At 42.0% G+C, this 24,257-nt stretch overlaps 1 long non-coding RNA gene across 3 annotated transcripts in view; it reads left to right on the plus strand.

Annotated features, from left to right (window-relative positions):
- The first annotated feature begins 20,156 nt into the window (after positions 1–20,156).
- LOC111096385 overlaps positions 20,157–24,257 on the plus strand; it is a 58,785-nt gene continuing 54,684 nt past the window's right edge. For all 3 annotated transcript variants that reach the window (XR_005361194.1, XR_005361193.1, XR_005361195.1), the window contains exon 1: positions 20,157–20,217. This is a non-coding gene — a long non-coding RNA (uncharacterized LOC111096385). The remainder of the gene's footprint in view (positions 20,218–24,257) is intronic.

The following is a 24,257-nucleotide window of genomic DNA, read 5'->3' on the forward strand; positions in this document are numbered from 1 at the left end:
ACATCTATAATTTGGCTTTTCTGGGGTTTGTTTTTGTTTTTGCTTTTACGTTTCCACAGATAGTAGACCCACTTTTCCAGTTTTGCTTTCTTATTTTGGTTCACCCCTAACAAAGGTAACTCAGTGGAGCCCCGGATGAAATACAGCAGAATAATATTAACTAATGAATAATAATAAGGGCTCAAGGGGTCCCTAGGTGGCATAGTTGGTTAAGCATCAGACTCTTGAGTTCAGCTCAGATCGTTAGATAGAGCCCTGAGGTGGACTCTGTGCTCAGTGTGGAGTCTACTTAGGATTCTCTCTCTCCTTTCCCTCTGCCCCTTTTACTCATGCTCAGTCTCTCTATCTCTCAAAATAAATAAATAAATCTTTTTTTTTTAATTTTTTTTAATAAATCTTTTAAAACAATAATTAAAGGTTCAACTTTTGGAGCTTGAATATCTACTCTGTCCCTTACTAGTTTTGTGGAATTGGACAAGTTGCTAACTTTTCAGGCCTTGGCTTTCTTATCTGTAAAATAGGCAAAATAATACCTACCTCTTTGTTGTAGGAATTAAATGAGATTAGATATGCTAGTCTTAACACAATGCCTGATACACAATAAATATTCAATAAATACTAGTTGTTACTTTTCTTATTTTTCCTCTTTACTTTAACTTTCCCACTTCAAAAATATTTATTCAGCTGTGCTCACTTTTGTAAACTGCTTCAAAATTTTTTGGAGCTAGCTTGCATATAAATGAATAATCCATATTGCCTTCCTTTTTTAAAAGATTTTATTTATTTATTCATGAGAGACAGAGAGAGAAGGAGGCTCCCTGCAGGGAGCCTAGTGTGGGACTTGATCCCAGGACCCCAGGATCAGGACCTGAGCCAAAGGCAGTTGCTCAACCACTGAGCCACCCAGGCCCCCCTTGCCAGTGCCTTCTTAAAGAGTTCTCCCAACGTATGATAGAAAGTCCAATGTAGGTGATGAAGTAGACAACAAGGTTGGTTGTAATATGAAAAAATCTATCCTAAGACATAAACTGCTCATTACCTTTGGCATAGTAATTTCTTTTTTCTTTTCTTTTTTTTTGGCATAGTAATTTCAAGTTTTTGACTCAACACATGAAAAAAGCTGAAACAGTTTTATGTACACGAAAAGCTCACTTGTAGTTTTTTTCATAGTTCTATCACAGCTAACACTTGCAAAACACGATGAAGTTCTTTTAAAAGAATTACTCACTCAAGAAAATTTTATTCAGTCATTGAAATAATGTTTTTGAAATTATATGGTAGCATGACTTAATCATGTCTGTAATATGACTACCACCACCTAGGATGATCGATAAAGAAAGAGACTGGAAGGAAATATACTAACATGTTAATGAATTTTTGAGTGTAGAAACAATGGGTGAATTTCAAATCCTTTTTCCACGTGCCTCTGTAATTCCCAGTTTTCTTGAATACTGAATTCCCCACCCACACACAATGCCATTTAAGGACTCTGTTTGTAACTCGCAGATAAACAAAGGACAGCTCAGATTGAACTGTTTTCTTTGGAGAGGATGTCATCATTATTATGAGAAATTCAATCCCCTAAGTTATGATATTGAGACAGGGTGTAGCTTTGAGGCCTAGGTACTGGGCAATTTAATACAGATTTCTGTCAGCAGCCTTGCTTGGACTGATAACATGAGAGAGAGCAGAGAGAAGGGGATGGGGAGGCAGAGTCTTTGTACCAGTCACGGAGGTTACAGAAATTCCAAAATCAGGGAAATGGAATTCCAGAGCAGAATTCATTGCCTGATAGGGGGGAAAAAAATTCCTCCAAACCTTATCTCTTAGAGGTAAGCAAAATCCAATTAAAACATGTTTTGCCGTTATTCCTGTTTTAGTATTATTTATTTTTTAGCCTGATGTCATTAAAGACGTTTTAGGACTCAAAGAGAGTTACATACTTTATGCTGCGTATTGTCTTCTCTGATTATAAATGTTAAATATACAAAATGTATAAATTAATGAATGCAATTCATTAGTGAACGCAGCATCCAGACAATGACCACTGTTAGTTAGGACTGCTGATGTGAAATTTCTCATTCTCTCTCTAATAGAGAGATGGTGCTAACACTCCTTGAGTAATTACCAAGTGCTTGGTGATGCTTGTAGAGTTTTACATGGAATAACTAAATTTATTCTCACAGCAACCTTTTAGGGTGGATACAACAATTATCTCCACTGCATTGCTGAGATTCAGCTTCTTGTCTAAGACCATGCAGCTGGGGTTGGGGTAGGGTGTGGGAGGCAGAGCCAGGATGTGAAACCCAAACATTCTGGCTCCTAGTCTATGCACTTAACCTTTCTCTCCAAATTTATATTTATATATATATAATATATATATTTTTATATAATTTTGAATTACATATAAAATATATTTATTCAATATAAGTATAACACCAGAGTGGAATTATACTGCATCTAATGTCTTCTTGTAAAGTCTTTTTTCTTTTTAATGTATCTGAACATCATTCCAGTCAATGGAGAATCAATCTACTTCAGTATTTTTAATGCACACATTGTATTTTATCTCATGGTGTCTCATAAAGTAATTTTTTAAAGATTTTATTTATTAGTGAGAGGGTGGGGAGGGCAAAGGGACAAGCAGGTTCCCTACTGAACAGGGAGCCTCACATGTGGGCTCAATTCCTGAACTCTGGGATCATGACCTGAGCCCAAGTCACATCTTAATTGACAGAGCCACCAGGAAGCCCTCTCGTAATGTATTTATCCATAATCCATATGGCTGGATATTTAAAAATGTTTGCTGTTCTAAACAGCAATGGAATGTACATCCTTATACACAGATGTGCATCTGAGAGATTATTTAATTAAGATAAATTCTTAGATCATACATTTGGGTCAAAGTGAAGATTTCCAAGGTTTTAAGAGCCTGTTGCCAAAAGGCCATCAAGAAGAGCTGTGCCCATTTACATCCCCCCCACCCCCCGCCCCCGGAGCCGCAGAAAAGTGTTTTCCTCTATATTCGAGAGTGTTTTTCAAACTTGTTTTTCAAGCTTGACTTACTGTAAGAAATACATCTCACATAATGGTTTGGTATACACACTTTAAACAAAGTCTACTATTTTCCAGACTAGATACAAAGATCTTTTCCTCTCCTCTCCCCTTCCTTTCCTTTTCAGAATTTTCTTAAATGCCAGATATGGTCCACTGATTAACTATGTGATCCACAAATGGATAGTAACTCACAGTTTGAAAGCACACTATATCAATGCTTCAATATTAATATTCTCTTTAGTATTTGCCTCTATGGTAATCTGAAATAGTGACAAGTTATTGTTTCTATCTCATTTTTTTTTTAATTACTGGAGAGGTCGAGCATTTTGGAAAATCTTATTTTTAGAAAGAGTTAAAAACAGTTCACTGTTTCTCAACTTCTACTGCACAATAGAATTTTAAAAAATCCTATCCTTTCATTAAGTGCTAGATCAAATAATTTCTAGAGATTGGGCCCAGGTATCCAAATTTGTGGCCAAGGCTGAGAACAAATGTTGTAGATGGTTATAGTAAACAAGAGATTTATGTGATGGTATTATTTGCAACCTACCTATGTTGTTGCTTCATAAAACTGCATTGGTTTGGATGTCCCTTTCAATTTGATACTCATTCTAAAATTTATTTGGCACACATTTAAATAAATAAATATTATTAGCTTTCTAAAAGGTTTGCTTCAATTATAAGAGTTCTTCTTTCTCTCTATTTTTAATTGTAAGAGTTCTGACTATTAGGCATGTGTTACTTCCAAGAGTTCTAGTAAGCATGTTAATATTAATGAAATGAAAGACCACTAATATTTTTTGCAAGCCTACTGTGTGCAAAGCACACTGCCAGACCTGTTGGGTTAGAAGATGAGCCAGCAGCTCATCATGTAATAGGCACTCTAACCTTTGTGTGCAAGTAACTAAAACACCAGAAAGAGATAATTTCATAATCTTATGAATTTAGAAATAAGACAATTAAAAAAAGTCACATGCCCAATATTCTCATAAGATAGTTCATTTTTGACAATTTTTATTATGTATAGTGAGAAGTAACAAGAAAATTTAAAAACTCTTTTAGCTGGATTTGAGTAATTGTTTCCCCCATTTTATTTATTTATTTATTTATTTATTTATTTATTTATTTATTTATGATAGACATAGAGAGAGAGAGGCAGAGATACAGGAGGAGGGAGAAGCAGGCTCCATGCCAGGATCCTGACGTGGGACGTCCGGGGACTCCATGATCGCGCCCTGGGCCAAAGGCAGGTGCTAAACCGCTGAGCCACCCAGGGATCCCTATTTATTTATTTATTTTTAAATATTTTATTTATTTATTCATGAGAGACACAAAGAGAGAGGCAGAGACCCAGGCAGAGGGAGAAGCAGACTTCCTACAGGAAGCCTGACGTGGCACTCGACCCCTGAACTCCGGGATCACACCCTGAGCCAAAGGCAGACGTTCAACCACTGAGCCACCCAGGCGTCCCAGTTGTTTGCCCATTAAACATGACATATTTAAAAAATATTGTAGTTATCTGAAGGTGTGACTTAATTCCATCTTAAGTATGAGGAAAGTAGGGTTGTAATTTTGGCTTATGAGCTGTTGGCTGCACAAATCACAGTTATGCTTATTTAAGCCTGATTTAGTAGTGAATTGTGGCAAGGAAACTCATGGGAGATAGTGTAGCTTCTCATGAATAGAGCCACATGGTGAGAGAGCCAACGTGCTATTTACTATATCAGGCTTCCATCCAATAGAGAATTCCAACTGCCTGCTGGACAGTCAACCTAGATGATCCTCTGGAACCCCAGATTCAGCATGTCTCCTCAGTAGAGCTCTTTGCTGCTCCCTGCCTCTTCCTCAAGCCATGTTCCCTCCTCTGTTTGTGGCACAGTGGACAATTATGTGCTTCGCAGTAAGTCAGAGGTTACTTTTCATCTCTGATGCTGTTTCCTCACTGGCCCAGAGCAGCCTGGGGAGTCTCAGGGCCCAAGCACTGGCTGGAGATGCTGACATCACCATCCGAGCTCTGAAAACCCAGGAAGGCCAGCCTGGGACAACTGCCCCCCCGCCTTCCTGTTTTTGCTTATCTGGTGCACATGGAGAGGTCTTCAGGAGAGGAGGGACACTCACAGGAAGCTCTCAGAAGGCCACTAGGACCAGCCTCTGGCCCCAAGGCTGTCCCGGTGAAGCAAAGACAGCAGAGTAGTAAGTCGGCAAAGAGTATCAGCTTGATGGCTGGCATGAATGAGAGATACAAATGGATTCCAAAAGTGTTCCAGAAATTGGTGAATTTCTGGCAGGTGACTAGGAGGAGTGGGGGGTTGAAATCAAAGGGAGTCATTCATACCTCTCACGGCATCTGTCTCTAGTCTGCTACCTGGCCATACATGGCACTCCTCAAAAGTCTCCAGGTTCCTCTACTCCTGCTCCCTTGAGAAGTGTGCTGGAGCAGGAAAAGCTTTGTCCTTGAGCAACTTACTTCACCTTTCTGTGCCTCATTAACTCATCTATAAAAACTGGATGGATGACAACCCATTAGAAGGGACCAGCTCTGATGGCCAGTTCAGGTGCCTGTACACATCCACCTGGGCAAGTGTGCAAGATCTCAGATGACAGAGGGCAATGTCCACAAGGGGGTGAGCTGTGAGCTGACTTGTGTCCCGCCATCTTCACCTACGGTATAAAATTTCCACCCTCGGGAAAGCACAGCCCCCGGCAGAGATGTAGCAGAACTGTTGTGCAACCAGATGATGAATCAGCAGTTCAGTCTTTACCTGCTCTTCACCTTTTTAGGGAGGGGAGCTACCAGTCGCCAAGGGAAAGAACAGAAAATCCAACAGTCTTACAGGCTCAGATTATTGGAGCACAGATTTTCCTCTTGTCAGCCATGGTTACCAGAGGTCAATGATCAAGTCATCAAACCCAGACATGAGGTTTTTAGAGTTGAAAACTGGAAAACAAGGGAGAGCTACATCCTGTTGGGTCACATCCTGTTCACGAAGGCAGGAAGTGGAACAGCAGACCAAGATGGTTAGAAAAACATGACGCTTATGAAGCATTTGCACGCTACGTGTGGATGTACATTTTGGTATACAATTTTTTAAGACTCTAAACAAGGCTCATATATCATGCATTTTGGAAGTCCTCAAGTTTCTTGTGAAATAAAACTGGCCCAAAGCCAACTCTTTATTATATGATTGTGCTCCATCGGCAATTATACCAATCTAAGAAATAAAAAAAATAATCTATTTGCCATCTGAAAACTGGTTGTAGGGCATTGTTTCCTCCAGGAATAGGAATGCAATGCTGGGAACTTCTCAGTGGCCATCTTAGCGAGTATGAGAGTGTGGATCTTGTCCAAAATAGGAGCTTTGTTGCCTCTCTCAAAGGGAAGGATGGATTGTTCCAGGATGGGCAGTCTACAGTGCCTCTCCCAGGAGGCACCAGGTTCATGGCACACAGCATCCCTGCTCAAAGCACAGCGTGGCTTTTCTTCATGCAGTTGCCTCCGCTGACAAAAGGGCTTCTTAAACTCAGGAATGCAGAAGTTCTGTGTGTTCCTTTCTCTTTACCTTCATGGCTCTCACTCACCTTCTCTTTGTTCTCTCCCCTTCTCTTTCATGTGTTTCACTGAGGGATGATGACCGCTCAATAATTCCATGTTGCTTTGCATGAGGGTGGGAGAAAGCCACTGCCATTTCTTGGGTTTGATGTCAATGGTTAGCATCCCTCAGGAAGCGATTCGAGAGGCCCACTCCAGCTCTGGACTATCTAGTCACTCAGGACTGCAGTGCCTTTAAGGTAAGGCAAACATTCAGTGTGGTGGTGCTCAAATTGCTGGTCCCCAGAATCTGCCTTTAAGATTTAAAAACCCTGTGCTTTGGAACTAGTTCTCAGTGGTTTTCTTTCTTCTTGATTTTCCTTTAGTCTATGGTAAGTAATTGTGCTAGGAGGAATGCACCACAGTTACTAAAATTAGCTCTTGGGACTAGCCATGTGTCTTGGAACTTGATGGGAGGGAGCCTTCCAGGTAGGTAGGCCTGCTAAAGGCTTCACTGATCATCGAGTGATTTCTAATTTTAGTGTTTAGAGAAAGAAAGAAAGAAAGCAAGAAAGCAAGAAAGCAAGAAAGAAAGAAAGGTATTAAGATCTATGGATGCATAGTGTAGTTTTTATTCTGAAGATTTTAAATAATGGAAATCTAACAGAAATATCGCATGTAATTTTATCCTAAAATAAAATTATTTTTATTTGTCCATATGCTCTTCTAGTTCTTGTGATAGAATTTATTTATAATATCCTCAATATTTTATATTTTCATGCATGTATATTCATGCATAAGCGATTTTTTTAACAAAATGACAATCAGATCCATTTTTTGTTGCTTATGGACAGAGCAGCTGAATGACCACAGTAAGTTGGGGATTTCCTTTCTGGCTTTGCCCCTGGGCCTCCAACATTTCAGTATTTCAGTTCAATCCGTGAAAAGCGGGAGCTTATGACTAGTTGCCTTACAAATCCACTGAATGGAAAAATAGCTGGTGCATGACTTCAGAATGACCAACATGGAAAGATGTGGTTCTCGAATGCTGTGATACTTCTGGGACCTCAATATCTGTGCAGGTCACCAGGCAAATTCCCCTCTTCTGTCCTCGTCCTTCTACTGCTTATCTTTTCTTTTTTCTGCTCACTGTTCCGAATTGTTCCTTCCTCAAAATTCTGTGTACGTGTAAGAGTGAGGATCCTACTTGCTCATCCCCATGGTGCCTGATGTGTGACCGGCAATGTGCTAATGGTCCTTCCTCCCATCTCATTTACTCCTGCTCTTGATGAGGGAGGTGCTGTTACCCAGTAGCCCCACTTTGTAGATAGGAAACTGTGCTAGTGATGAAGTATCTTGCTCCAGATCCATTTGTAAGGCATGGCACTACTGTTCCCACACAGATCTTTGCAATTACATCTTTCTTTCTTTTAAAAAAAAAAAAGATTTAAATTATTTGTTTGCGAGAAAGAGAAGAGAGCACACACAGCCGGGGGTGGGAGGTGGCGGGCAGAAGAAGAAGCAAGTTCCCCGCTGAGCAGGGAGCCTGATGTGGGGCTCGATCCCAGGACCCTGAGATCACGTATGAACTGAACCAAAGTCCGATGCTTAATCAACTGAGCTACCCAGGCACCCCTCTTTGCAATTACATCTTTCCAATTGCAGATCAAACTCTTCCCTAGCACTACCTTTCAATGCAGAGCCTAGTATAGAAATGGTAGAAAAAGAAAGTGTGTTTTAGAGTCAGCTGCTTATTCTTCCAATGATGGATTGCATTCTATTTCCTTTCATTTTTGTAGTTAGAATTTACTGTTACTGCCTTCTATAAGCTGGAGACATTCATTAACAGGCATAATTGTTTAGAGAATATGGTTTTATGTCATAGGAAAAAGTATTACAGAAATGTAAACTGCAAGAAAAGGAAAACAGAATGTTTCCAGGAGCCTCCGTGCCTTTTCTTCTTCTTCTTCTTTTGTAAACTATTTGATTGGCTCCATTTAGAATCTAATGTTAACTGCCTGGAGGATAAAAATAACTTCTTTTGTAGTTTTACCTCATATAGCACCAACATATTGTGACTTTTCATGGAAAGATCCATTTTTAGAAAGAATGTAAGGCACCCCAGGCACATGAGTAATAACTATTTGGCAAGATGTTGCTTATGCCAGATAATCAGTCTAGAGTCCTTCTTTGGCAGGCTTACAAATTGTTTTTTTTACACAATTTGTACGTGTTATTTTGTGATATGTTGAAACCTCATTTAAAAAAAAAAAAACCCAAATGATATATGTATAGGGCCTTGGGAATTACTTTTACTTCCTGTATAATGACTCACAACCTAAACGTACAAAGTTGGGTAGAGGAAGTATTTCTCTCTCTCTATCATTGTCTCACAAAAATATAAACTGTAAATCAGGAACAGAAACTGCAGACCTCTGCATGCTCCTCCACCCTCTGTTAGGCAGAGGTGGTGTCTGTGGATAAAGTCAAAATGAAGGATGGGCCATGAATGGGATGATCCTGGGAAGAGAGAGGGAAACATTTTCTCTCCTGTGTTTAAATTCATGACATTCACCTTTTATTTTTGGTGTGATTCTCCCCAGTTTCAGAAGTCTCATCATCTAATTCAAATACAGCCAGAACCAATTCCCTACTCTGTTTGATGTATACAAATGGCTAACCAAAACACAGGAAAATGACTAGAATGTGGAATTCCAAGCTTTGAGAGTCATGGTTTTCTAGAATTACACAGATGAATACCAGGGAAATTACAGAGATGATTCCTGAGTCAGGTGAGTGGTCTCCTTCACCTCTGAGATGATATCATTCCGTGACTTTTTACTCTGCTAGGTCTGATGAGTTCTTCTGGGAGACATTTTTTCAGCCATCTAGAATCTCAGAGATGTTTGACCAAAATAATCTTTTGAATGAGAGCTAGTGACAGACACACTCCATTCTGGGGAAGCAGTGCTGATGGTGCTTGGGAAGAGTTAGGTGACCTCTAAAGGAAAAACAAATTTAAAGATATAACCATTATTATTTCCACTGGCGAAATCACCATCATCTTGACATAAAAGGTACATTTCATCTAAAACCTATCATTTGTAAATAGAGCCATAGTTTTTCTGCTACTAGATTTGGGCAAGTGGTTCCAGGGTTGGATTTCGCTGTGTGTGTGTGTTTATTGTCCAAACTGGTAGGTATAGTTTGGTTTGGATTTCATATAGCTGTATTATTTGGGGTGATGATTTCATCGAGCATTCAATTAAGCTGAAATTTATAGGTTTAGAATGATCATAAATGTGATTTGATTTGAGTTCTGTCTTGTGAAAGTTTTAAAAACCTTTTAAACCACTCACAGAACTTGCCAAGTATGAAAGATTTGCAAAGTGTGGCCAAACAGGCTGCTGAAGTTTATCCAGGGTATCCAAGATCTCAGAACTCACATCCCGGATGGCACTGGATCTGGAAGTCTTAGAACAAGCTCAGTATAGTGACTCCACAATTAATTTCTCCTCTATGTTAATGCAAGTAAGATTTAATACGATGAGAAATTTAAATTTTCCAGATGATTTTCTCCGTCGTTGAAATGCTGTCATCTTGGCTCTAAGCAATCATTGCTATAAATTGGGAAGAGAGATGGTACGTAAACGGATGCAACTGAACCTGGGACTGGTGATTACTCTGCATTCTTTGCTCTGACCCAGTGACTGAGTCCTTCCCAAGTGGAATAATTGCAAAGCAGCAAATATCTGGAAGGAGAAGGAATCGAAGTCCTAGAAATAAATTACAGAATGATGTAGGTGGGTAGCCAGCTTTTGTTTAAGTAGATTCTCATAGTAAAAGGAATGATTTCTGTTTGGGGAAAATTAAAGCTGATGAAATAGGAATACATTTGTATCTACAAACTCAAGTGTGTAAGACAGTCCAGTTTTCTAGAATAGCTTTATCGAGGTATAACTTACATCCTGTACAGCTCATCCACTGCAACTGCGTAGTTTGAGGATTTTCAGTAAATTTATGTAGACTTGCTACCACTGTTACAATTGTTACAGGTTACAATTCAGCCTTTGGGCCCTTCTATCATCCCCCTAAATTCCTTTCTGCTTGTTTCTAGTCAGTCCAGACTCCTACCCTCAGCCCTGCCAGCAACCGCTGAACTGCTTCCTGTCCCCATAATTTTGTCTTTTCTAGGAATTTCACGTAAATAGAATCAGGCGATATGGAGGCTTCGTCTGGTGTCTTTCACTTACATGATGTGTCGAGTCTCATCTGTGTTGTTGTACCTGTCGGTAGTTGTTCTTTCCTACTGCCCGGCAGCACACTAGTGTATGGATAGAGCACAGCAGGTTTCTTCATTCACTATTTGATGAACATTTAGGTGGTTTCCAGTTTGGGGTTATCATCAGTAATGTTACCAGCACTTACCTACAAGTTTTTGTGTGAACGTACGATTTCATTTCTCACAGATCGATACTTCAGAGTGCAATTGCTGAGTCAGGTGGGAAGGGTATGTTTAACATTTTGAGAAACTGAGAATGTGTTTCCAAAGCTGCTGTACCATTTTATTTTTTCACCAATACTATATGACTTGGTATGGTCAGTCTTTTATTTGTTTTAGGGGTTAAGTATTTTATTGAGGTATTGGTTTGCATTTCCTTAATGACTACCAATGTCAAGAATCTTTTCACGTGCAAATTAGCCATGTGGACAACTTGGGTTTTGTTTTGTTTTTGTTTTTTTTTTTTGGTAAAATATTTATTTGAATTTTTTTGCCCATTTTTTATTTGGTTGTCATATTATTGAATTCTAACATCTCTTTATATGTTTCACTTACAAGACTTTCATCACATATATGATTTGCAAGTCTTCTCTCCCAGTTTGTGATGTGTCTTTTAAATAAAAAGCTTTTTTTTTTAAGAATAGCAAACACACAACATTACATTAGTTCCAGGTGTACAACATAGTGATTCAACTTCTCCATATGTTATGCTGCTCTAACCACCAAGTATAACTACTATCGGTCTTTTCATTTTCTTAATGGTATCTCTTTATTTTTTTTTATTATTTTTTAATGGTATCTTTTTAAACAAATATTTATTTATTTAAGTAATCTCTGCATCCGACATGGGGCTCAATCTCATGACCCCAAGACCAAGAGTCATTCCCTCTTCCAACTGAGCCAGCCAGGCACCCCTGAATGATATCTTCTGAAAAATAAAATCTTGATGAAAGTCCAATTTAACATTTCTTTTCTTTTATAGATCTTACTTTTGGAATCCTCTCTTATAAATGTTTGCCTAACCCGAGGTCACAAAGATTTTCTTCTATTTTTTTTTCTAGCAATTTTATAGGCTTAGAATTTATATTTTGGTCTATGATCTAGTTAAAACTATGCATGGTGTGTACAGTGTAGGGTCAAGGTCTAAGTTCATTTTCTGGTTTGTTTTGTTTTTGTATGTAGATATCAGAATGTTCTATCTAGTACCATTTGTTGAAGAGCTATCCTTTTCCTTAATGAATTGCCTTGGTACCTTTTAAAAACTCACCCTAACTCTGCTCTGCTTTATTGATCTATATGTTGTTCCTTACCCCAGTAGCACACTGTCTTGATTACCAGAGCTTTATAGTAAGTCCTCCAATGTGATTTTTGTTCAGTTTTTTTCTTTTTCTTCATTATCTACATCCCTCAAATTTTCACATACATTTTAGAAATAGCTTGTTAATTTCTACAACACAGACTCTTTTATCTTGTGGCTTTGTCTAACTTATTAGGTCTAATTTTTTTTGTAGATTTCAAAAATTTTCTATCTACAAGATTATGTTATCTGCACATAAAGACAATCTTGCTTCTTTCTTTTCAATATGTATGCCTTTAATTTCTTTCCATTCCCTTATTACCGTGGCTGGAACCTGCAGTACAATGTTGAATAGAAGTGGTAGGAACAGCCATCGTTGCTTTATTCCTGCTAGTTTTAGCAGGAAAGCATGTAGTCTTTACCATTAATTATGTGGTTAGCTTTAGGTCTTCCATAGATGCCCCTTTCAGGTGGCGAAAGTTTACTTCTATTCCTAGTTTGTTGAGTTTTTAAAACAAATATTAGGTTTTGCCAAATGATTTTTCTGTTTTATTGGAGATGATCTTAGGGACTTGTCTTTTATTCTTTTGTTATGTTGCGTTACGTGTATTGAGTTTTGTATATTGAGCCAATCTTGTATTCCTGGAGTGAATTCCACTTGGTGATGGTGATTTTTTTGTTATTGTTGCTAGATTTGGTTTGATATTTTTTTTGTTAAGGAGTTTGCATCTGAATCTATGAAGGGTATTAAACTATAGTTTCCTTTCCATGTAACTTGTTTGCCTGGCTTTTCTATCAGGCTAATACTGGGCTACTAAAATAAAATTGAGGTATTCCCTCATCCTCTATTTTTTGAAAGAATTTGTATAGGATTGACAGTGTTTCTTCCTTAAACGTTTGATAGAAATCAACAGTGAAAGCCATCAGGCCTGGGCTCTTCCTTGTGGAAAGATTTTTTAATGACTAATTCCATGTTCTTGATACTGGTCTATTGATTTTCTTCTTTTTCTTGAGTCAATTTTGATAATTCATGGAGGGTTTTTGTTTTTTGTTTTGTTTTGTAACTTGTCCATTTCATATAGATTATGTTTTGTTGGAATAAATTAAATAAATTTAAATTTCTATATGGTAATACTACTTGAATTGGCTTGTTATAACTTTCCATTGACTTTAAGCATAAGGAAGTGATAGTAAGTACAAGGTATGCTGTAAATAATCTTCTGGATTACCAGAAATACTCTTCCTTACTTCCACCGTTTGTTAACACTCCAATTTTCCATTGATAATCAGGGTAATTCACCCTTACCAGTATAGTAACTCCTTTCTTTGCCTATTGGTTCACATTCATGAGGAGACCAAAGTGACAGGGTGGCAAAATCATTGCTATGTTTCCTAGTGGAAGCATTTCCCCTCTTGGAGCCAAGCTATCTAGAGCAGCAGAGAATTAGGCTATGGGTGAAAGAACCAAAAATTTTGCTGGTAGATCACTAAGAGTAATAGTGGTGTCACTCCCATTTCTACCTCTTGATTCTGGGATCTGTGGATCCTGGCTATGGGAGAAACAGTACCATATATTGGACACTGTTTCAGAGCATATAGAGCTTTCTGGAGAACCTTATCTCAGCCCTGGTAGGTATTGTTACCTAGCTGGTGCTGTAACTGAGTTCTTAAAAGGCCAAGCCAGCTGTTTCAATATGGTGGACAACATGGTAAGACCAGTTAATTCAATGAGCGTGGGCCCATGGCTGCACTTCATTTGCTGTGAAGTGAGTTCTTTGGTTAAAAAAAAAAAAAAATGTTGTGTGGAATATCACGATGATAGATAAAGTATTCTTCAAGTCCACAAGTGGTAGTTTTGGCAGAAGCATTGTGTACAGGGACTGCAAATCCATAGCTAGAGTATCCATTTCAGTAAGAACAAAACACTGTCCCTTCTATAATGGAAGAAGTCCAATGTAATCAGTCTGTCACCAGGTAGCCTGCTGATCACTCTGGGGAATGGTCGTATATTGAGGACTCTGTGTTAGTCTCTGCTGCTGGCAGATTAGGCACTCAGGTAGGCTGACCTTGGTGAGTAGGAGTCTAAGTTGCTAAGCCCATGTATAACCTCCATTCCTGTCACCATGGATATTTTGTTCATGAACCAAATTGGCAGGGGTGGCTGCAGAAAGAAGCTGATTGGCATTTACAAAAAGAATCATCCTCTCCACTTGATTATTAAAATTTTCTGCTGAGGTTACCCTCTGGTGAACATTCACATGTAACAGAAATGTTTTCATGTTTTTCACCCATTCAGTCTTTACACATATGTCTTTTAAAAAATTTTATTTTATTTAAAATCAATTAATTAACATATAGTGTATTATTAGTTTCAGAGGTAGAGGGCAGTGATCCATCAGCTGCATATAACACCCAGTGCTCATTACATCACATGCCCTCCTTAATGCCCATCATCCAGTTGCATCATCCCCCTCCCCTCTCCCCTCCAATGACCCTCAGTTTGTTTCCTTTGATTAAAAGTCTCTTACGGTTTGTCTCCCTCTCTGATTTCATCTTGTTTTATTTTTCCCTCCCATCCTGTATGATCCTTTGTTTTATTTCTTTTTTTTTTTTTTTAAGATTTTATTTATTTATTCATGAGAGACACAGAGAGAGAGAGAAAGAGAGAGGCAGAGACACAGGCAGAGGGAGAAGCAAGCTCCATGCAGGGAGCCCGACACGGGACTCGATCCCGGGACTCCAGGATCACGCCCTGGGCTGAAGGCGGTGCTAAACTGCTGAGCCACCCGGGCTGCGCTCTGTTTTGTTTCTTAAACTCCACATATAAGTGAGATAATATGATAATTGTCTTCTTCTGATTGACTTATTTCAATTAGCATAATACCTTCTAGTTCCATGCACATTGTTGCAAATTATAAGATTTTATTTTTGCTGGCAGAGTAATATTCCATTGTGTATATCCACCACACCTTCCTTATCCATTTATCTGTTGATGGACGTCTGAGCTCTTTCCATAGTTTGGCTATTGTATACACATACTTCTTCCCCAAATTTCCTTGTTAACAATTTTCTAATCATGTTCCTTCCACGTCCCTGACCACCCCGCCAAACCATTGGCCATAGTCCATGAATCAGTCTACAATCACACATCTGGCCATTTCTTCTTCCATATAAAATGGACAAGCAGATATATTGCTTGAAGTTCTGCCTACAGGGAAGAGTTCTCTTCACCACCCAACCTTCAGGGATGTCTCAGAAAAGGGCTATAAGTGCTACAGCCATCTGCTTTCATGTGATGCCTACATATGTTGTGGAGCCATCTGTGAACCAGACCTGAGTTTTCTGTCAGGCAGCTGGTTGTAGGCAATGCCCCCTGAGGCCACAGACATAGGCAGGGAGAGAGAAAGTAACATGGAGACCAGATGTGGGGACCATGGGTAAAGGGCATTTGGGCCACTTTTTCATGTAATTCGCTTGTGCCTTTCAGGTCTACTCAGGCCTGACTGTATATGCCACTTGCATCTGATGACAGAGTGCCACTGTGCATGCCCAACTTTATGCCTTGATGGGTGAAACGACACCCAGTTCATGATGGGCATCTCAGGTCTAATGGTAACGTGGTGATTCACAGTCAAGTGTTCAGTCTCTACTAAGACCCAGTAACTGACAAGAGCTGTTGCTCAAGAGGATAGTATTTATCTACAGAAGATGGCAGGGCTTTGCTTCTAAGGGCTTGAGCCATGATGTTCCTATAGGGGCCTGACAGAGGCTCCAAACAGCATCTCTACCCACCGCTAACACTTTAAGCAGTCTTGGATCTGCTGGGCTGTATGGCCCACGTAGCATAGTAGCTTGCACGGTAGCCTAGATCTGCTGCAGAGCTTTCTCTTATTCTGGGACCCACTCAAAGCTAGTAGCTTTTACTCAGTAAATGGGCTAGAGTAGTACACCCAAATGAGAAATACATTCCTTCAAAATCGAGAGTCCCAATTTTGGTGGTAGGAGGGGCCAGATACAACAGTTTATCCTTTACCTTAGAAAGTGTATTAACAGTATAAATCTTTGGCAGTATAGTGAAGTCCAGGCTCTCTTCATTTAAGGTTCTGGGTCGGTACATCAGCTCAAGTCCAGGAATTGAGGGGTGATGGATCTCTATATTCATGATTCAAGTTAGACTTTAGTTCACATGGCTTTGGACTCTTATATAGATAAGTAAGAATTTAATAAACTGCCTGTCTGTGTCTTGTGTTCTAGAGACACCACAACCAACTAGTCAAAGTCTCTCTATGTCCTACCATTCGGATTACTGCTGTCCAGTATGGTAGCCACATCCACCTTGTCTTTGGCAATTAAGTGTCACCACTTGGCCCCTGCTATCCCAGGATTGAATTATCCTCATTGCATCCAAGGACTGCAGTTCAGTGATAACAGTTACCATGGAGGTTACTGACCTCAGAGAAGAGTGACCACAGAGTTCTTGCAGAATGCGAGGGCTCCCTCGGAAAGTAATTCATCGTAGTCACAGTGGAAGGTGTGTCCTCTGGACCTTCCTAGGGTGAGTGAGCAGGTCTTCCATGACAAATCTGCTGTAACATGCTAATTGCCCTAAGACTTTGGATCCCTTCTCCAGTACACCAAGACAAGTCTGCTATTTCAACTTCATTTCAAGGAGACGACTCTGGCCCACGCTTCAGCCAACCAACCTAACTGTTGGAGCCCTTGCTAATCCCTCAAGCTATAGCATCACATTCAGAATCTCTGCTTAGCAGGCCCCTACCGACCAATTTGGCCTGATCCAACTTTACATTCCTTCCGCCATTACCTCACACCTTCAGTATCCATTCCCATACGATTTCCCCAGATTTCTGTCTGCGTAAACTGGAAAAATCATGTACTTGTTTTGCAGTATAGTACGCCTCCTCATGGGTCACATTTTGTTCCTCATTTTGGGTCCTGCTGGGACTTAGTCTAGTTATTGGCCTGGAAGCAAAGAGAGGTGATGGAGGTGGGTCCTGAGGAGGATCGAGGGCAACTCCCTCAGGGAAGGCTTCACAGCTTCCTCGGGCAGTTGCCGATGGCAGTGGGAGGGCTGTTTCTCCCGGCAAACAAGATTCTTTTGAGTCCCCGTTTTACTTAACTAGCAAAAATTTTCAACCTAGTCATTTTAAAGACTCAGGCTTGTCCCAGAGTTTTAGGTATTGGGGCACAAGGGAGGCCCCTCCAGTTCTAGGTGGCCTCTAGTTACTCTCGTTGGCCTCTTCTCTGTATGTCCCACAGGGCTGAGCCTGAGCTCCAGGAATTTTTGGTGAGTCTGTAACCACTGAGCCATCCCTTTGCAGAGTCTTGTCATTTCCTTTCCACTTTTAGGAACCTCTATTTCCTGTCTTACTGCTCCTCAAGGACACTCTTCCTGCTCCTGACCTCTAGAAGAATTGAACCTTCTATCGCTCTAGCATTGCTATTAGCTTTCTGTTTTGCTAAAATCCCTTCTCAAGAAATTACAAGGCCTCAGCTTCCTGACTGAAATAAGGGGAAGGAAAATACAGGGAGCATGTGCATAGTGTAAAAGTTTAGGATATTACCCTGTGGTGGGGATGAGATACCAAAGTGGAATATAGAGGGAGATAACCTCCTTACACTTCTTGAGAACTTCCTTTCTCTAAATCCATGAGGAGATTGTCCCCAGAATGAGCACTATTCCTCCTTTCATGTCCTCCACTTCCCGCCTGGGGGGCAAAGGCTTGTGTTTGGGAAGTTTGTTAGTGTTCCAGTCTGAGTGACTGGCTTCTGGTGATAAATCTTGTGTGTGGATTGTGTGGACAGCCCGCATCCAAAGTAAACAGTGATTGCTGCGGGGAAGGCCACACGAGCAGCCTGCTGGCTGCACTTCAGCACCTTGGCTGTCTCCTCACAGTTGCCACCGACTATGGCTTCCCCTAGGCTCTGCTGGAAGGGTGGCTCAGGCCTCTGGGGGTGGCCCCTCGTCTCCCTCAGCTGCGACCTTAGTAACTCTGGAATTGGGCCTCCTGTCCCCTCACCTGGTAGGTGACAGCAGAGAGGGCCAGGTCTCCTCACACTCCTCACTCTCCTTCCTATAGACTCCTTCCCATCAGCTCAGCCCCCTAGCTGTGCTCTCTGGACAGTGGGAGGCAATTCTCTGCAGTGTGCTAGAAAAGAGGAAGGCCGAGGCTGTTTTGACATTGCCTCTGCCTGGAGCTCCTTCCCTTATTCTTTCCTTTCCTCCTGGGGAGATTCCCACTTGCCTATTAAGGCTCAGTAAAAATACCCTCTCTCGCCATGTCTCTCCCCCTACCCTTTGCTCCCACAGCTTTTTGTTTCTGCCTCTGTCATAGTACTTACCATATTGTAGCATAGTGAGTTATTTACCTGCCTGGGTGCAAGAACCTTTAAAAAAATTTTTTTTAACTCCTTATCCTTAGAGTGCAAGGTGATGCTTGACACACATTGGTGATGATGATAATGACAGCAGCTATTATTCATTATATACTTAGCAGTTGCAAAGCACAGTGCCAAGAGCTCCGCACACCTGGTATCATCCCCATCACAGTTCAAGGGTAGCTGTTGGTGTTATCCTAATTTTTGGTGAATTTTTTGTTTTGATTTTTGTTTTTGTTTTCATTTTACTTAGAGAGAATGTAAGTGGAGGGGAGGGGCTATGGGAAAAGGAGAGATAATCTTAGAATCTTAAGCAGGTTCCATGCTCAGTGAGGAGCCCCAAGTGGTGCTCGATCTCACGACTCTAAGATCATGACCTGAGCTGAAATCAAGAGTCAGTTCCTTAACTGATTGAGCCACCCAGGCATGCCAATTTTTGATAAATTTTTAGGAATTCCTAAGGTAGAGATGGAGAAGAGAATTTCAGTTTAAAACAACAGCAGGATCACAGCTGGGAAAGCATGGCCTGTTGGATGCAGGATGGGTGGTCCTGGGAGGGGATACAAAGGAGAAAAATAGGGCTGGAAAGGTGAGTTGGTGCCATATTGTAGAGGCTCTTGGATTCCCTAAGGCGCTGCATTTTTTTGGTAGACAGTAGGGAGCCATTGAAGAGGGGCCAATGTGACCTGAACTAGAGAGTAGAAACCAGGAACAAGGGGCACTTGGGTGGCACAGTCATTTGAGCATCTGACTTTGGCTCAGGTCATGATCTCACGGTCCTGGGATCAAGTCGCATGTGGGGTTTCACATTCAGCAGGAAGTCTGCTTGTCCCTCTCCCCCTCCCCTCCCTCCTCCCTAACCCTTTCTACCTTACCACTTCCTTCCTGTCCCTGCTTATGCTCTCTTTCTCTCTCTAATAAATAAATAAAATCTTAAAACAAACAAACAAATAATATAAGCCAGGAACAAACTGCAGCAGTGAACTAGGTGAGGCATGAGCATCATCACACATCTTGGGAGGCTGGTGGAGGGTGAGGCACCTCCAGGATGGGGCCTGGAGTCCAGAACCAAGCAGCACAGAGCAAGGTCACCCAGTGCTCACAATCAGGGGAGGACCCAATGCAGAGTCATAGGTGTCATCATAAATGTCCGTACCAAGTTAGGTAGACACACAAAGAAAGGAGGGTGCATGGCCCCTGGGGCTGGGGGCATCAAGAAAACTTTTAGGGGAGATGATGTTTGAGCTGGGACACCTGGCCAAGAAGGTACGGAGAGGCAGAGGCAGGACGCAGGGAGGCACCAGCGAGGAGGCAGCGCCAAGGCACCACCAGCACCACCAGTTCATGGGACCTGCTAGGTTTTGTTTGTCATTTGTTTTGCATAAGCAATGCTTGTTTATTGTAGAAAATGTATCAAATACAGAAAACAAAAAAAATAAGTTTATAATCCTACTGCCTAGAGGTAATTTTTTTTAAAGATTTTATTTATTTACTCTTGAGAGACACAGAGAGAGAGAGAGGCAGAGACACACAGGCAGAGGGAGAAGCAGGCTCCACGTAGGGAGCCCAACGTGGGACTCGATCCTGGGATTCTGGAATCATGCCCTGGGCCAAAGGCAGATGCTCAACCACTGAGCCACCCAGGCGTCCCGAGAGGTAATTGTTTTTTTAAAATTTGGTGAATATTCTTTCATTTTTATGTGAGTGTGTGTTTATGTTTGAATAAAATAAATGTGCACATATATACATATGTATATATACACACACATATACACGTCAATGAGTGGGAAAGTGTTAAGTATGTGCTGAAGCCTCTCCACCTTATATCTATACTGAATATCCTGCATCATCTGCTTTAGGGATAAAATAAGTTTACATTTCTCAAAAGTTCAAACAACACTGACTTAGAATGCCCACCAGCCTAGCCTGACAGGAAATCTTGTCCTCCTCGAGGGTTCCGGAGTAATTTCTAGGATTATTCAAGAAACCCCTACTGTTCCTCAATCTATCCTAGTGGTACTGCTCCCTGCTGCCTTCCTTATGCTGAGATTTAAGTAGGAGAGGGAAATACGGAGGGACACTTCATTCCAACTGGAATGAGAACACCTCCTGGGCCGGGAACCATGTCTTTCTTGTCCGCTGCTGTGACACCTGCCATATAACACATCTTCAATGAATATGAATTCAGTGAATGAATTCAGACTTCTCCTTGCTCATGCAATAAGCATTCATTGAACATTTTTGATGTGCTGAGTTCTGTGTGGGGGTTGGAAGTGCACATGTGGGTAACACAAAACTTTCCTCTGTGATGGATATAACTTAAAGATGAGCAGCTTTCAAAAACAAACTAGGCTTTCATGGGAGGTAGTGAGCTTTTCAGTGTAGGAGGTATTCAAGCAGAGCACTGACCAAGGTTATAGGAGGAATTCCTGCCTGGGGAGGGATGCTGGCCTGAATAACCCCTTCCAAATGTAAAACTCTATGATTGAGTAAGTTTTAGGTAATCTCTTCTAACTTATGAGTCATAACAACCAAATAAATCACAGACGGATTCCAAAGATGATATATTTACAAATGAAAAGGAAATGTTCTCATGGGACTCCGAAGTTTGTTGATAATAAATGAGAGTTCTTGAGAAGCCTCAAAGATGTTGCTCTTGATAAGAAACATTTTTTTAAATAATGAAATTAAAAGAAGTATTAACTTTCAGAATCTGTGTAAATAGTTGTTCTTTAATTCAATCTGTTTACCATATACAAAGCCCGTGTTTACAAACCAAAGTAGCCCAGGACTCCCGGTGAAAGGCGCAGCATGGGGAATAGTGGGTGCTACTGGAGTAGCGTTGTAAGGTGGCAGATGGAAGCTACACCTGTGGTGAGCAGGGGGAAAAAAGGAGTACCAGGGCTCTGTGCACGCCTTCCTTTGGAATCTCAAATGCAGCTGCAGGTGCGAAAGGGCCCCGTGAGCCTCCCCGCAGGGGCACCGCCACCACCCCCATGAGGAGAGAGGGGTGAACCTCGCAGGCCTCCTGCTCTGAGACTCCCTGCAGCTTCTCCTCCCGAGGAAATCCTCCCAGCCTCTTGCACTGGGCCCACAGGGCACTGGCTGCATCTCCTCGTTCTGCCCCGGGGGTGTGAGGGCAGCGGGGCAGAGGCCCAATCCCCGGTGGCCCAGGTGGGAGGGAGGCAATGTGGGCCAAAGGCAGACTCTGCTTCATGGCCCCAGGCCTCTCCAGAGCAGCAGCCCCACTCCAGCCTGCCCTGGCACCTCGCACTGAGCCTCCAGGCTCTGCTTTCCAGCAAGAAGTCATTCAAGGCCACATTTTAATCCCCCGGGCCCAGGGGCTGGGCAGCTTCTCCCTGCCTCCCTGCCTCACCTGGCGGTGAGGCCTCAAGCCCAGCCTGCAGGTGGAGGGGCCTGCAGACAGGGCCCCAAGGGGGCGGAAGGGCTGCCTCTCCCTCACACCTGGAGGACCCGGTTTCTATCTCATTCTCTTTGGGGTCTCACGCTGTCTCCTTGGGAGCCAGACTGTGGTGGAGGAATCACTCACGCAAACACGAGGCCAAAGGCTCCCTGGCTGGTCTCAGGCCTCGGAGAAGGAATGGGGAGTGGAGGAAAAGCAACCTTCCCCAGCAGGTTCCTGAGGAGACCATGTATCTCAGTCCCATGGTTTTGCCTCTCCCAGGGCTATGGTCTTTTAAACAAAATATGGCAAAAAACACTTTACATATAAAAATTTAGAGTTGGGCTGGTTGAAGAAATGAGATCTGTGTATTACATATAGATCTGAACTCAAGGACATAATGGCTTATTTCTATACAAGTTTTTAGTCCACACTAATTTTACCCAGTATTTTTGAAAGACAAAGTGCTCCAGCATCGATCTTCCCTGTCCAGATGTACAAGTGGAGAAGTTGCTCTTATCTCTGCTCTGACAGATGAGGAGATGGGGGCTGCAGAAAACCCTGAGGACCTCCCAAGGGGAGAACCTTGAGGGATCCCTGGGTGGTGCAGCGGTTTGGCGCCTGCCTTTGGCCCAGGGTGCGATGGAGACCCGGGATCGAATCCCACATCGGGCTCCTGGTGCATGGAGCCTGCTTCTCCCTCTGCCTGTGTCTCTGCCTCTCTCTCTCTCTCTGTGACTATCATAAATAAATAAAAATTTATATATATATATATATATATATATATATATATATATATATATAAACCTTGAGTGTCTGCCCTGGGTGCATCCTCGAGGGTCATGCTCAAATGAGCCCCGTCTGAGCGTCACAGAGCCCCTGACACACACTAAGTGCTTAATAAACAAATGCCAGACAATCAGCACCTGCTCCCGCCCTCCCATAGAATCTCTCTTGGCATCCCGTACGTTTCCTTCATGATATGAATTGCAGCATCCAATTATATGTTTATTTGTTTGACCTCAGTGCTCCCGCACCCACGTGGTGATGACGGAGACCATGGCTGTTGTATTCACCACCTTGGGTGCTTAGCAAGGCGCCTGGCACCGGGGAGGTCCTTGCCACATAAATGGTGAATTAATGAATGGACAGCTGGCTTTGTTGTAGCAATTCTGCACAGTCATGGCTCTTGGCCATGAGACTTTTCTGCCTCAGTTGCTAATCAGTTACATGGAAATAACAATGTCTACTTTCTCAAGAATGGGCTACCTCTCTCTGGGTTGGAAAGTGCCATTGCTTGGACAATGCTGCTGTCCCAGGAGAGATTCCAGGCTGCTATGTATTTGGCTGCCAGGGCAAACTTGTTCTCCTTCCCCATCCATGAATTAATTGGAAGGAAGATGTTACCATGGACAAGACCCAAACAAATTATAAATTTATACCCCAAACAAAAGTACTACCATGTTATGAAGGAAAATGAGATAAAACATCTCAAGGAACTCCTGGAGTGGAAGCCCTTTGAAGGCCATCATCTGGTCACTACTCATCCATCTAAGGTCTTTGGTTGAGCTCTTTCTTTGTCACACACTGAGCTGGGCAGGTGGGGCCCACACAGAAGCTGCTCTGAATGAAGACATTGGCACACACTGGTAACTAGGACATGCTGTAGGTGTGCTGTGGGAGGCAGGCCAGGCACTCGGAGAGCAGCCCTTGGATTTCCAGGGAGTCTTGAAGACAAGAGCAAATTAGGTGGTAAAAGGTGTTCCAGGTGGAGAGGACAGGATGTTGAAAGGCATGAAGGTGTGGGAATTCCTGGCAAGTCTGGAACCCATCCCTGCATGTTTCCTCAGGGTTCATGATGGCTTACTGGTTATTGTTTGTTCCTACTCATGGTAGCAGTGTTTGGTGGTGTTTGTTTTGGGCGATAATGGGTTTTCTCCCCTTGCAGTGTCTATGGGAATGGTTTCCATGTATGTTTCTGAAAAACCACACTCCCGGGCCACTGACACCAATGGGGAGATGAGATATCTTGTTTCCAGCCCTTTCCTATAACAGAGATCCCAAGAGACTGCTGTATTTCCATATTTATGATTCATTTCAAGGTCTTTCCAGGTTTGGGAAATGGGAGACCTCTTGCCTAAGCTCTTCCAACAGAGGTGGGAACTGATGTGAAGGGCCTCGGGCCTGGGAGAGGTGGGTGGGCCAGATGGGCAATTTGGCTGGCCTCCCAGATGTCAGAAGCCTCTGTGGAAACAGGGGGCTGGAACAGTGGACGCACACTTGCCCCCCAGCT

This window comes from Canis lupus, chromosome 6, assembly GCF_011100685.1.
Source record: "Canis lupus familiaris isolate Mischka breed German Shepherd chromosome 6, alternate assembly UU_Cfam_GSD_1.0, whole genome shotgun sequence".
Classification (NCBI taxonomy): Eukaryota; Metazoa; Chordata; class Mammalia; order Carnivora; family Canidae; genus Canis; species Canis lupus.